Below are 13,342 nucleotides of genomic sequence, written 5' to 3'. Positions count from 1 at the left end.
AACACCTTTGGGAAGAACGGATATGCGTATTGGCCAACATCAGTGCCCAACCTCCCGGTCTTGGGGCTGACCTGCAGCCAGATCCCAAAATCTTGTGTAAAGCCTTCCTGGAAGAGTGGAGGTTATTATGGCAGTATATTAATGCGATGATTTTGGAATAAGATGTTCAACAATCGATTGGACGGATGGCCATGCCAAGACGTTCATGTTCCCCAGAGGATGACTCTTATTGACTTTGGTGATCCTCTTCTTCTCTTTTCTTTTTGTGTGAAATGTCTCAACAGCTGTTGGTTGAATTGCCTTGAAATCTTACACAGACAGTCGGTCTTCTGTCCCCGGATGACTTGTGGAAACTTTGGTGAACCTCTGACTTTTCATCTAGCGACATCATCTGGTCAAAAACGAATGACGTCCCCATCAGCATCAGCTGTGCTGAGAGATGATAACTCATGCAAGAGATGTCACACTTTGAAGTGCACAGTGTCTTCTGCACACATCAACTTTCCTTCAGTGGAAATTATAAAGTCTTACGGGTGTCACTTTTTGTCAAAAATTGGCGTCTTTAAGCCACTGAATTATGTCTTCAACACAGTTTTGAGGTCTTAATTGTGCAATGGCAGCATAAAACACTCTCAGAGATTGCAACAATAAATTTGAATTCTGAAAGTGGGGCCTCCAAACAACAGCCATCTTTCATCCATTCAAGGTCCCTAAACCTATTATAAAAGATTATATATTTCATCTGTAATGTCATCCCCATATCCCCTACACACACACACGCACACACACACACACGCACACACACACACGCACACACTCTCCTTCCACTCACCAGATCAATTAACAGATTAGTGGTTGTGTGGGATAGATTGAAGGCCTGAGCTCAGGCTATCATCTGTGTCTAATGCATTTTCTGGAGAGGGAGTGAACATGAGCTTCACCGTCAGGGGACTATTGACAGTTTGGAGTGCAAGGTTACGTTTGCCCTCCGAGGATTCATCATCTGCCATTTCCTGTCTGTAATTTATTTACTCTGATAATGCACACTGATGCTGTATTGATGTTCAGGTAATTATCTAATATTCCATATATTTTAATGACAGGTTCCCCCTTCCTTCATTATGTTGTATTTATGTTTCACATGTAAAAGGCTGAGCAAGATATTTCTTAAATTTCCTTTCATTTGTGCCTTTTTCTCAATCATTTATAGTGTTTCTCTATTCATTTTCTCATTCATGTTGTTAACATGGCTGTAACATTACTTTCTGTGATTACAATTTTTTTTCTTCGTATTTTTCATTGTTGATAAATTATTGAGGATTTGATTGGGCATTTCTATGCAAGATTGTACTACTTCTGGACTATATTTTCTCAATGAAATATACTGTATATCACATATATATCTTTAGATGCGTACACATGGTACACAGACTACCCTGTCTGTTCCAATTTAAAATGCTTTTCATATCTTTCTTTTCTTTTCTTCCCATTGTTGAATGTATAATTTTTCTATTAACATGGATAGTCTGCCTGTCTGTCATTACGCACAGTTTGTCATTAGAATGCAGGGCTTCAGTTCTTGGATGAAGATTTTTCCCCCTCAGGTATGTTTGCATGAAGAATAAGAGGCAATTTGTAGCAAATTCCACCTGTATTTACACAGTCTGTGTCTTTGTTTACACTCACATACATAGTTGCACCGGTTTGTGGCTTGACTGTTTAGACAGCAGTGTGACTCTTTAATTCTGACAGCCAGTGTACGTAGAGGTGGAGTCAGTCTAGTTCAGTCTTCATATTTTATTATATAAATAAAATTAAAAAAATCTGTTTAGCAACAGCAACAGTTTACCTTTCTGTATCCATATAGTAATGGATTTTAACAGCTGCAGTGTCAGTTAATGATATCATTGTCGCCATTTTTGTACTTTCCACTCTATTGATACCTCAAAAAGATTTGATACAGTTGATCATTAAATCATTTTCAGCAGACTACAGTATTTAGTGCTAGATGATGTTGCAATCACTTGATTCTAAGCGTATCTTACAGGGAGAAGTTACATTGTTGTGGCTGATGGTTGTGAACGTTGTTGTACGTAACGTTGTTGCATGTAACGTTGTTGAAGCAATAGTTTCACAATGTTAACCAAATGTCATTGTCCGTTTCTGCAAGCATAACACAAGGTTGATATGAAATGTATTGATCAAACGTTATCGTCTTCAGGAACGTCGCGGTCTAACATATCCCATGGTTTGCAGTGATAACGATTTTCTTCTGGCGGCTGGGTTGCCCATCTTCAGTCTGCTTTCCAGATATGATTTTGTGATTATGAATGCTGTTTTTTTTAAGTCCGACTTGAAAAAGAGACATTGATCCCCAATTGAATAAAAGTTACCATCATTATTTGTAGTATTGTTTTACTCTCTACTGTGTTCATTTGCTCAATGACACTACACTTCTACCCTTTGAAATGCTGCACACTTCAAGCTGTCTTTTAGATAAATGAGACATCACAAAGTATTTCACCTGTAAAGGAAGATTTATCCAGTAAGGCTTCCTGGTTCATGGCATGTACACTTTGTGATGACAAGAGAACATTGAAAAATCAATGCTAATGAATTTAAAAACCAAAGTGGCAGCCGCTCTTCGAGGACCTTCCTGTGTCTGTTGGCTTGAGTTGCAGTCGATTACACCTGTCTGTGTTGAGATTGTGCTAATGCATCACAGCCTCTGATAGTAAATGATAAATGGCTCCCATCATTTCACCTTGAAGAAGTGTTTTTATTATTATCACCAGACAAACAGATGCAGCTATTGCTTAAGGTAAAAGCCACTTTTAAAAGAACATTTTTAAAAGTGTATTTATGTTGAGACGTTTCCTTTTAAACTATTGATAACCAGGAGAAATAAATACTATTTAGAACATCAACTTTTGGTTATGTAGCCTCCTGGGAGTAATACATTTCTGTCAAGACTTGTTTTTACAGTCAACAAACATACACACTGAAATCCATCATGAAAGAGGACACAATGTTTTCCATCAACAGAAATGTAATACAATCTAACCTCTATACCTGCTGCGTTTTACACGAAGCCTTTGGCTTTATCTCAATAACTCACTCATATTGTAACGTTTTTATCACTACTGCTTTCTTTCACCTGACTGTAACAAGTTATGGCAAATATTTTGAGAAGCCTGAGTTCATTTTTGACCGCAAAAATAGAAGTTTGACAAAACAATCCCAACCCATGATCCACGTACTTCCCTTTTCCGGAGCTTCTAACCACATCACACAGTCTCAATCAGCTGATGGAGTTTGCTCAGTTGCCATGGAGAAGGATCTGTTTTGAATTGTGACTTCATCCAGAGCACTTTTAGAAAGTTATTACAGGGCGAGACTTGTAGGACTGATGAATGCCATGTGATTTAGTATTTTCTAACGTTTATTAAGAGATAGAGGCGATAACTCTCAAATACAAGCATTTGGATGCACCAAATATGAAAATTACAGCACAAGACAGAAAGAAACGGACCACAAATGTCTGCGGTCTTGAGCGCTGAACCCATAACAAGACTAGAAGAGTCCACAGCCACGCTACCAACAGACCAGCAGACCGGCATTGCTAACTATAAAGTTACAATGCTGGCATAGCCAACAACCACAAAGACATATACTAACAACAATGTGATAGTAACATTTGCCTCAAACAACATGTTTTGCTCTGCTATTCATCAGGCTCATGAAAATATGCCGCAAAAACTCTCCAAGTGCTTAAAAAAGAAGGACAATCAATTCATACACTAATTAATCATGTTTATAATCAGGCTGAACTTCACACAAACAACATACATTGCAGTAATAATTATAGGAAAATGCAGCCCTTGCTCTGTTGTGTGCAAATCTCTTTCATCTTTATTAAATTAGAGCACTTCAGCACTAATGTTGATTATACAGTATGCGTAGTGTTTTGAGTGATTATTCAAGACCATGCTTTTACATATAGAAACGGCCCTCATCAGAATTCCCAACGCTGTGCTGTTATACTGATGCTTCTTACGTGTTTTGAGGAGATTTGGGATTCAAATCATATCTTGCACATCCTGACATCATCTGACTGAGCCGCTCCTCCTCCATGATTCATGATTTCATTATTGATTCACCCATCATTGAATTTACTTCTTTTTCCAGGGAAAACCTTTTTATCCGCCATATATGCATGCTAATGCTTTTTGAGCATCTTCTTTTAGTTTTAAATGCAAATCATTCATGAGAGACTGATGTATTTTCAGCTGCTAAGCATGCACGTCTCCTCTGGAAATGTCAATAGCTCATTAGATGAGGGCTCTCCTCTCTTGTTCTCATGGGCTTTTTTTCATCATTACCTCATTCTCCCTCCTCGTCACCGGCTCCCACATGTTACACACCACAACCGGTGTGTGTGTGTGTGTGTGTGTGTGTGTGTGTGTGTGTGTGTGTGTGCATGTGTGAGTGTTGATGTATCTGTGTGATGGTCATTAGAGAGAAGGCGATGGGTGCAGTGGTGTTAGTGATGTTTCAATATCAATTCTCTCCAAGGCCCTCACTCTCTGCTGCTCCCCCTCTTTGCTAATCTGACCTTGCCCCTCCACCCTGTGATGTAGCAGCAGGTCATTGACCTGCATAGTTATTCATGGTGGTGGAGGAGACTTAATCTTTCCTCTGTCACCACATATATTCAGGGATTTAATCAGTAGTGTTTTTGTATTCTGTTTTTCCTGTCTTTGTTGCGTATATATCTTAAGAATTAGTCAATGGGATTAATTGGGTTTGGATCTTTTTTATGATGTAATCTATTTATCTGTATAATGAATGTCTTCTACTTTCTGTAATCTATCGTGTTGCGTTTCCTGCAAATTAAAATTGGATCTTGTCACCATCAGATGCCGTATTAAATCGTATCAAGGAAAACAGATTTGCAGTTATGTTATTAGATTAATAACAGATGTCGTGGTGTAGCACCAGGACATAACTCGATTGAATTAATCTTTTTTTTCTGGTTTTCCCTCCATTATATGTATTTTGCCTCGCAGCACACGTGTATAACCAGCCAGACACGACAATAAATGAGCTTTGACCCTGAGGTGATCCTCAAAGACAGAAACACATTCTTCATGAGGCAGCTGCTGACATCTGGCCATTTGCAGACACAGAGTCTGCCTGTCGGTACAATTTTTTACTTGCTTCCCTCCTGTTCGTCATATAGTCATGTATGGAAAACTCAGCCATTAAACCTTCATGATATTTGAACAAAACAGAACAAAAAAATGAACAAAAACAATGTATGTTGCGGGAAAATGGATTGGACTGTGTGTTGAATCTCTGAGCCATTATCCACCTTTAACTGCAGTCAGGGCTGCAGAGCACTATGCCATTGATTTAAAAACCCTAACAAAGGAGAGGGGACCTCGTATTATTACACGGCTTTATATTATAGAGAAACAGGAGCATTTTTCCTCATGGATGAAACCACATTAAGGGCATGTTCACTCTGGCAAATGGAGCTCTGGTCAGGTGATGAAATCCTGTCCTTCTGCTCTTTGCTGCTCACGGAGGAGAGGTTCACCCTCATGAGTGCGATGGCCACTTTCTGCATGCAGTCACGTTTGTGGGCCTACATCGAGGGGAAAAAACGGTTGGAACAATGGAAAATCAAAGGGGTGGGGGGGGGACAGTGTGGCTTGGAGCATAAAATCAGAGCCACTGGAGATGGCTACTCCCTCATTGAATTCTGCTCTCCTGTTCTGCTGACATGGAGGTTTGTGGCTGTAATGAATATCTTGCCTGGGATTGTGGAGGCTTCCCTGGGCTGCTCTGTATTCAGCAGCAGCTCAACAGAAGGTAGACTCTATGACTCTACGGATGGATGGTTAGATCTCTTTTTTCCCCTGCTCTACTCCTTGATGAAATTCATTGCTTGTGTAATAGGGGATTTATTGTGCGCTGACTGGGTTTCATAATCTTCTCTCAATGCACAGTGGAGATAAATCAGCCCCCAGAAACTCATTTTGAGGTATAATTGCTTGCACATCCACTTCCTCACCTGGGGTTTGCCATTTAGTTGCACTATGCCTTTGGTGAAATAAGAACAAAAACACCAGCAAATGAAAAAAATATCTGTTGACATTATGGGAACATTGATTCAAGTGTGTTTGCCCTTCAGGGTGTAACATCTGCTTTCAAAATGTAAAGCTTTTCATGAAAATGATCCTCAATGAGAACCACAGATTGTTGCTTAATGTGACAGATCGCTTGGCCCTTACAGTTAGTGTGGAGGGTGGTGTCTTTTTGTTACCTTTCCAAAACTCCACAACACAAGACGAAACGTGAAAGGAATGTGTATGTTTAACCTAATTTGCAAACGTTTAGCATGTCGGCTACATTATTACATTATCTTGAAGGGTTAGGTAACGATAGCAGTAACCGCAACCAGACTTGATATCTGAGATAGCGTTACGTGTACCACACACATTACTTAGTCAACAAAATGAATGCGGCACAGCAGAAAACAAGTGACTTTAATGACAAGTGACATTAGAAAAAAACAAAAAAAGGCATCTGTTTTTGGCTTCCTTTTTTGTCAAAATCAGACCGAGGAAATTCCTTTTGCATGAAATCCGTCATTGGAATTTGTGCCCAGGAAGAGGAAGGTTTCAGCCAACTGGCTTCGCATCACAGAGCTCAGTCTTCATCACCACATCATCCCCACACACACACACACACACACACACACACACACACAAAATAACGACAGAGGATATCATCTCCTTGTCCCCATGTGGTTCTCGACTAACCAACCAGAGATGACTGAACTGCAGTCTGAGCTGCTTATTGGAGGATGATTACACACCAAAGGACCCACAGCTAAATATCACCCAGATGAAGAGCCATTTCCCCACAACAATAGATAATTGAACACAGCACCCTTCCTCTCAAAGGCTGTGTTGGGGCCTATTGAAATGGTGCAGGTTGATAGTTCTTTCAAAGGAGACTCTCAAGAACTGAGTATCCACAGCTGCTGTCTGCGTTAAGTGGCCTGAGTGGCCTTAATTTCCTGCAGTGGAACAAAGACTGGAAAAAATGCTGCTGGATAGTCACTTAGGAGCTGTGGAGTGGGAATGATTTTGATAGATGAACCGGCAGAGTCAGATTACAAGGATACACAATATTGCATGTGCAAAGCAACCTACAGAGTTTAAGTGCTGCTTCGGAATCGTGTCCAAAATGACTATTCTGGTGTGCATTTGCTTCCTATGTGAACGGCTGAGCAGGTTTGAAGCCATTTCCATTAAATAGAAAATACATTAAGGTATATACAATCCTAAGTAAAGCCACCTGATCACAGCACGACCCCATGCTGGATTACTCGTCAGAGCTGTTTCAACTCACAGTAAAAAGAGCCAGGTTATAATACTTTTGAGTTTTGTGGGTTAAGAATTGCATATATTGAAACTGAGTGGTTCAAGCAATGCAATCATTAAACAATTTAGCTCATTGTTGTGTACCATAGACGTGGATAAATTAGGCAAGTTATTAAAATGTGTAAAAACTTGATTTCAAGAAAAAAAGTCGGTGTCTGGCATTCATGCCAATACAGTATTTCATTTTCTTAAGAACTTTGCTTTAGTGAGATTTGTGACAACACTCAGGAGTTATCAGTCAGCTCACCTGGTTCAACTGCCTGCTACGACTACTAAAGATTGTGCAGTCCACTCTGTTGATTTGTTTTTGGGTTGTATGTTGCATTTTCTCTTTTACTTACATTTGGTCAACATGCAGACAGCTCCCCATCCGTAGCTAATGTAGTAGCTGCCTGAGACTGTGACGTTGCACAATTATGTTATGTGAAAGAATATATTCACAAATATTCAGCATGATAAGCCTCACAGTTGAAGTAATTATTGCAGGGCTGTTGCACTGGATTGTGTAACACTGTTGATGCTGATTGTGTCCTGCTGTGCTGCTGTGGCTCTCAGTTACTAATAGAGGCCCAGCCTTGATATAAGAGCCCAGCATGTTGTTTGAGTGTTTGGACACATTGCATCAAGGTGCAGCAAATCTGCTTCCACTGGAACCAACCTGCCAACATCAGTTCCCACCTCTCTGAGTGTGTAATAACTTGAGAGATCCCTGCTGTGCAATGTGTGTGTGTGTGTGTGTGTGTGTGTGTGTGTGTCTGCATGTCTGTGTGTGTAGCATAAATGCTTGCAGTGTGCACTCATGCATACTGATGAGTGTGACGTGTGTGTGTTACATTTAACAACTGCTAGATAGATAAGACAGATAGATAGACAGATAGATAGATGTGTGTGGCTTGCTGCTCCTCCTCGGTGGCTTGAAGGTCGATAGGCTGATTTGAGCCTCCAGGGCTTCCTGTCAATCTGTCTCCCGTTATCACAACTTTATCTTTATAATGAGATACGGTCTCTGTGTGGGCTGAAGGTACTGTAATGCATTTACTCACTCTGGCAGGCGGACAGACATTGAGTGGCTCACATACACACACACACGCACACACGCACACACGCACACACACACACACACACACACACACACACACACACACACACACACACACACACACACACACACACACACACACACACACACACACCTGTAGCCTACAAATACAGGAGCAGTTGCATGTGGTATTTTTGCTCTGTCCTGTTTCATTGGTCTCTTTTCAGGACGGTCGTGTTTTTGTGTCGATTTTGAAAAGCTTTAAGACTCTTAGCATGGAGATTCATTCTCGACCCTGGGGTACACATATCTGGGGTGAATACTCTAAATACAAGTACTAATGCATTCACATTAGTATCCCAATTTTGACTCCGAGAAGACCTTGAGGTCCTTAAATATTGTGTAGTTTACTGCAGCAGAATGCAAGATTAGCCGTGGACAGACACAGAGGTGCACACTCACTCACTCACTCACTCACTCACTCACATTCACACGTGACTGCATGACCCTCCTGCCGGACATGATCATTTATATTTTGATCTGATTGTGGTGTTTGATGAATTGTTGAGGGATCACCAAAAATGATATACCATTCATCTTCAAAAGAACATGGATTTTTTGGGAATCCATCCGATTGTGGTCAAACATTTCCCTCAAAACCACAAATGTCAGCCTGTTGTTTGTGCCAGAGGAAACGTTATGAGTCACCAAAGTCAGTAGGGTTCATCCTCTGAGGAACACAAATGATCCATCCAGTAGTAGTAGTGTCTGTGTTCATGGCTAAAATAAATTATCATAACAAAGATACTGAATTAAATATTATTTTAGAACCATTCATTTTCAAAATGCTTATGCAGCGTCAAAGCCAAAATTGCTCATTTATAACTTGTATCTGGTTTTGGTTTTAAAAAACGCACGAGTAGAAGTTGCATTTCAATCTGTGAAACTGTGAGCACATTTCTCTGTAAGCTGAGGACTCACTTAATAATGTAAAAGCGAAAGACAAACCCTGCTGCTCGTCCACAGGCAGTAAATGTTAGTGGGAATTTGGGAGCACATTGGAAATGCTGAGGGAGATTTTAAGGGGAACTGGACATTTGCTGCTTCAGACAGCGGAGTTGTAAACTCATTTGAATGTTTAAGCATGAAGAAGCTCTGGCTCTTCTGGGGGAAAGCCTTGATTGGTGTCTGTGTTCTCTGGTTTCATGAGCCTTTTTTTTCATGTTCACAAATGCAAATTAGCTTCAATGGGCATGAAAGAAGAAACTTGATTTATTTCTCCTTTTTTGGGGGGCTTTAGTGGCCCTAATAAGCATATGAATGCTCCTCCGTCTTTCAGTGCGTGCACGTGTGTGTCTGCAGAAGATGCACTAATGTTTAAAACTATGTCATCTGGTAAAATCCTCAGAGCACAGTGAAACGCCGCCGGGACCATCACCAACCACAAACCCATCACTTGAAAGAGAGCAACGTCGCATCCAGTTCCTCCTTTAAAAAAACCCACTGAGTCCTCGCCCGAATTACCACCTTCTTTTGGTATTTGCCTCGTTAAAGACGAATACAAGCGAACATGAAAGAGGTTGGTATGAAAAACAAAGATGTACACAGACCCCTCGTCCTTTTCTCGGGGCCGCTGGGCTTTAAGTTTACGGCCCGAGTTCCTGCTTTGTAAATAAACACCAAACAGCCGCTGCTCTGCTTTGACTTCACCAAAGGGAATATTTCAGCGTGTGTGTTTAATGAATGTGAATCTGTGCTTGTGCATCTGCATGCGAGTGGAGTTTGGGAATTTTTTTATTGGCCTAATTAAAGTTTTAGTTGACGTACGTGTCAATGTATTAGTGTGCTTGTGTGCATGTCAGCATTTTTGGGGCTGCTTTGTGTGTGTGTGGTTTTCTTGCAACATAATGGAAGTCGTTCCACAGACAGGCACCCAAATAGATCCTTGTGTATCCAGTCAGAGGACTTGTCATGTTTAACACACCCTGTGCCTCCTTTTCAAAACAACAAATGTTAATAGAAACAATTGCATCTGTCAGCGTGCTGTTATAATTAGCATGTATGCCCTTGCTAAGTGATTGTTTTTTGTACCGAAAATGAAAACATCTTTTGCAAGTTGTCTGCACAACGGGGAGCTCTCGGGGTGAAGAACAATGTGTCTGTCATTCATTTTACACTGTTACAGCTCAGCTACAGCTGTGAGGAGGAAGACAGGACCCATTTAATTCAGACAGAGAGGCTGAAGGAGCGTTGAGGGGGGAAGGGAGCCGCCACAGGCTTTTTATTTTTACACTCCGTCACATGTCGTCTCTGCCCCTTGTGCCGCAATCGCCTTTCTCTCCTCCAGTGTTGCTGGAGACATAATGAGCAATGAAAACACCCCAACTGCCACTTGATCCAACACATGATACATAAATGGTATCAGAGAGCTTCATCAATGATGACGTGGTTATTTAAAAAACAACAAAAAAACAACAACAACACAGTAATACACAAAGCAGGATAAACACAAGCATCAACGGTAATAGATCAGGAGGACTTTCAGCACTCGGGTGGGAGATGTTTGATATCAGGAGGACAGGAGAGAATAAGATTTAGTAGAAACAAAAATACTACAGTGTAAAAATATACTCCATTCTATTTAAAAATTTTACAAAGTACAAATACATCAATTTAATCAGCGCACTCAAAGATAAAGTAGTAATTCTGCAGAATAGTCCCTTTCATACTGCACTTCATACATAATACTTAACATAAGCAGCATTAAATGGTGCCACTGGTCGAGATGGAACTATTTATTTTCTGTTGATAGACATAAACTGATTAATCAATACTACTACTACTAATATTAATAATAATAACAATAATCATAGTAATGATAATAATAATACAGCTTTACAAATTTGAATTAGGCCTACTTTACATATTGTTGGGTAGTTATAATATTTATCAATTCATCATACTTAAGACTAAACTGATTTTATGTGCTTTCCACCATTGAGGTTGACAAAGGAAGGGGCCTGCACAGAAAGCACCTGTGTCTGATATCTAAAGAAAACAATGTAAAAGTGATTACTTGACTCTGGGGGCAGATGATTTGAGGCACTGACACCCACGAGAGTCCGACATCAGCGACACAGTGGCGCTCTGTCTGCTGAAAACAAGCTGAACTGTGTTTTTCATGTGGCCCTGAGGAGCAACTGGGTAATAAAAACAGCAGGACAGTCTGTAACACCACGAGCCCCTTAGGGACTGGCTGCCTCCACCAACACACACGCACACACACACACACACACACACACACACACACACACACACACACACACACACACACACATACATACATGGGTTTGCAGTGAACATACATACATACACACATGGTCATGTACTTCTCCATTTATGAGGACATACAGCCACGGGCATAAAGTGCTCGCTCCCGCTTCACACAGAAGCAGCTGGGTGGAATCTCAAGCTGGGTGAGGCCTGAATATTTATATTTAGCTCACATGAGGATGCAAACAAAATCCTGCTCAAAGTGATGTTTAGGGAAAAGGACACCTGCGAGGGATTTTAACTCGGAGTGTTTGACCTTTTTAAGATTCCCCCGAGCTTCTGAGAAACATTTGATCAAATAATAAATGTGCTCCAAATTATAATCGGAATTATAACTATTTATGCTTCCAGCTCTTTATCCAGCTCCTTTTATACACCCAAGGTATTTGGTCAAAAAAACTCTGACCTGATGATGGGGCTAGATGAAAAGTGAAGGGAACACACACACACACACACACACACACACACACACACACACACACACACACACACACACACACACACACACACGCACACATCCCTTTACATTCCCCGTATTTAATTTCAGCTATTTATTCAGCTACAAGCAAGAACACAAATGTCCCGACTCATTTTCTTGTGCAAATAGGGCAACATAAGCCTACAGGTTAGAGAAGTGGGCTTGTGATGCAGATGTATACATACCAACTGGCAAAAACTGGGAGAGTGTATGAATGAGTAATTCTCTCCCATACGGGATTCTACTGCTGTGCCTTTGAGCAAGTCATACAACAGTAAAGCACTATGATGTCGCTGGGCAGCTCTCATTGGCGAATGTTTGTAACTGACCTTAATTTGTGTGGTTGAATGTGATTTCTGTGTCTTTGCAGTTTGTGTGCCTCTGTGGCTCAATGAAGCTCATTTGACTCTCTTGAGCTTGTAGATGAGGGATTAACTAATTAGTTGGTTGGTTTGAAAAGCGCCATTGTATTGAATATTGATCGCATGACTCTCTGGTACTGTAATTACATCAGTGTCTGGATGTCAGCAAAGGACTCAAGTTTGAAATCAATATTTCTTTGGAACAACAATTGGCGCACAATTTAGTACAGAGGTTCATGATTCACACATGATGAGTCCTAATGACTTTGCTGATCCCCTGACTCTTCCACTAGCGCCACCCTGAGATTGAAGGTTTACACAAAACCTTGCCAAAAACCTTGTCAGCTGTATGGGAGCCACAGCACTGATGTGAAAGAAAAAGACATCTAGTGTTCATTGGGTCATTGCTACTTCACCAAGAACGGTTTTGAAAATCCTGTCACTGTGGCAGAGTGTTGGATCCCTTCTACAGCGACAGAAATGCCAAACGCCTGGATCCAAGTCGAGGGATTCACCCATCTGGGGACCACCGCATGCATTCCAGCTGTGGTGACACAGAAAAGGAAGCTGTGACACAGAAAAAAAAAGCCAGCAGAGATTGTAGCCTAATGGGTTAGTGTTCCAGTAGTGTGCACCAGGAGATGATGTGATGTAAGGCTACACAACAGCGGCT

This window comes from Pholis gunnellus (assembly GCF_910591455.1).
Source record: "Pholis gunnellus genome assembly, chromosome: 3".
NCBI lineage: Eukaryota > Metazoa > Chordata > Actinopteri > Perciformes > Pholidae > Pholis > Pholis gunnellus.
Note: the sequence above shows the minus strand (reverse complement) of the source record.